Here is a 2727-nt window from a genome sequence, read left to right on the forward strand (position 1 = left end):
GTTTCTGTTTCATCTTTTTTTTTTTTTTCTTTTTTGCTTGGAATCCTTCCGTTCTTCCTTTACCATTATTTTAGATAATCGATGCTGTAACACGCTTCCTCTTAATCACATTCTCTAAGGTTGCAACAGCTACGAAAAATCGGATATTTTCGACAATTTCCGTCATTTCATATTTTGCTAAATGCATGTTTTTTTTTCTTTTCTGTTCCTTATATTATAATCACACACTCACAATCGCACACACATACTCATCCGTACACACACACACGTGCACGCATATGTATGAATGTTTGTATGCGTATACATATGTATGCATCCAAATATAAGTATGTATATATGCGTGTATGTGTGTGTGCAAAATATGATGTAATGTATATATCTGCCTCTGTGTGTGTGCGCGTGTGTGTGTGTGCGTAAGTAGATATAAAAGTATTAATATATGTATTATATAAATATATATGTATTATATAATATAAATATAACATCTATTATATATATTATATATATTATATATAGTATATATACATAGGTGTATACTCACACACACACACACACGCACACTCTCACACATATATATATATATACACACATGTATATACATATATATATATATATATATATATATATATATATATATATATATATATATATATAGTAAACTCTGTGTGTGTGTGTGTATTCTTTTATTCTTTTGTGTGTTTCAGTCCAAATGCTGTGGTCATGCAGGGGCACCGCTAGTATATAAGCTAACAGAAGTCCAGCCAATAGTAAATCGAATATTTTCTGAGAAATGATTCTTGTATTCTTGTGTTGTTAACTATTCGCCAATTTCCATTATTCACTGTCCTGCAGAATATAACAAGACTTATTGAAACACATACATACATATACACACACGCGCTTACACACATACACATAAAAACAAAGACACACACATACATACATACATACACTCACACACAAACACACACATATAAGCAGACATAAGTACATACACATTAATAAAGTAAAGCTGTGGTTGTCGTTTAGTCAGTGAGGCAATAACCATTGTGTTGAGATGAAATTTACTCTAAAAGCTGACGACCGTATCACCACGTTTGTCTTGGTGACTCGGCGCGCCACGATAACAGATGTCGATATATGTGTGTGTGTGTGTGTGTGTGTGTGTGTGTGTGTGTGTGTGTGTGTGTGTGTGTGTGTGTGTGTGTGTGTGTGTGTGTGTGTGTGTGTGTGTGTGCGTGCGCGCGCGCGTGCGAGGGTACGTGTGTATGTGTATGTATGTCTATATACATATGTATATAGACATATGTGTGTATGGGTATATATATTTATATTGATTTATTTATATATTTATTTATTTATATGTATATATATATATATATACACATATATACATACATACACATATAACACGCATAAATATATATACATACACATGCAAATACACACACATATACGACACAGCATCATGTGTGTGTGCATATATATATACATATATATATACATATATGTATATATACACATATGTATATATTATACATAAATACATATATATATCATACGTGTATATATATATATAAACGTACATACCTATATTTATGTATATACTTGTTTAATTGTGTGTGCGTGTGTGTGAAGCATCGCCATATATTGTTCGCCTTGTCTGTCTGTCACCCAATCAATGAACCATTCCTTTACCAAATTATTCTTCTATTCAGATACGCCATACACCGTCCGCACGCGGTGTGTGTGTGCGTGTCTGTGTGTGCTATACACCGTGCCATTCACGTACCATTCACGCATACACACACACTGGCAAACAGAAACACACACACACATACAAACACAAACACGCATGCACATTCCAATACTTTGGTCTTCTGTTCAATTCAACCACTTTTCCATTTCCATCTCTCTTCCTCATTCTGTGTCCTTCCTTCTCTCTTTCTCTCTCTCTCTCTCTCTCTCTCCCTCTCTCTCTATCTATCTATCTTTTTTCTATTTACTTCTCTAGCCATTTCTTATTTCTATCTTTCCCACATACTATCGCTGCCTCTCTTTTACTCTTTCCTTCTCTCCCTCTCTCTCTCACACACACACTCCCACTCTTTCTCTCTTTCTCTCTTTCTCTCTCTCCTTTGTTCTCTGGATGCTTTTTTCACTTTATCTTTATTACTATACAATCTATCTTCCTGTCTATCTGTCTTCCAGTCTATCCATCCATCCATCCATCCATCCATCCATCCATCCATCCATCCATCTATCTATCTATCTATCTGTCTGTCTGTCTCTAAAGTGTCTCCAGTATTTTAAACACCTGAGAAAGGTACGAGCACCTACGAGCTTGACAAAAGTAAATAGAAACAGAGAGATGGAGTGACGGGGAAGAGGTTGCACGCGTGTGTGTGTGTGTGTGTATGTGTGTGTGTGTGTGTGTGTGTATGTATGTATGCATGTGTGTGTGTGTGTTTCTCCATCACCAGGGCTTGACAACCGGTGCTGGTTTATTTACGTTCCGAAAGAGTCCGGAAGAATAAGCACCAAGCTCAACAAAAATAAGTCCTGGGTTCAATTTGTTCAACTAAACACTTCAAGGCAATACCCCAGCATGGCCGCAGTCCATTTACTGAAGTAAAAGATAAAAGATAAAAAGATGCTTGTATATGTATGTGTATGTGTGTGTGTGTGTGTGTGTGTGTGTGTGTGTGTGTGTGTGTGTGTGTGTGT

This window comes from Octopus bimaculoides, chromosome 18, assembly GCF_001194135.2.
Source record: "Octopus bimaculoides isolate UCB-OBI-ISO-001 chromosome 18, ASM119413v2, whole genome shotgun sequence".
Lineage (NCBI taxonomy): Eukaryota > Metazoa > Mollusca > Cephalopoda > Octopoda > Octopodidae > Octopus > Octopus bimaculoides.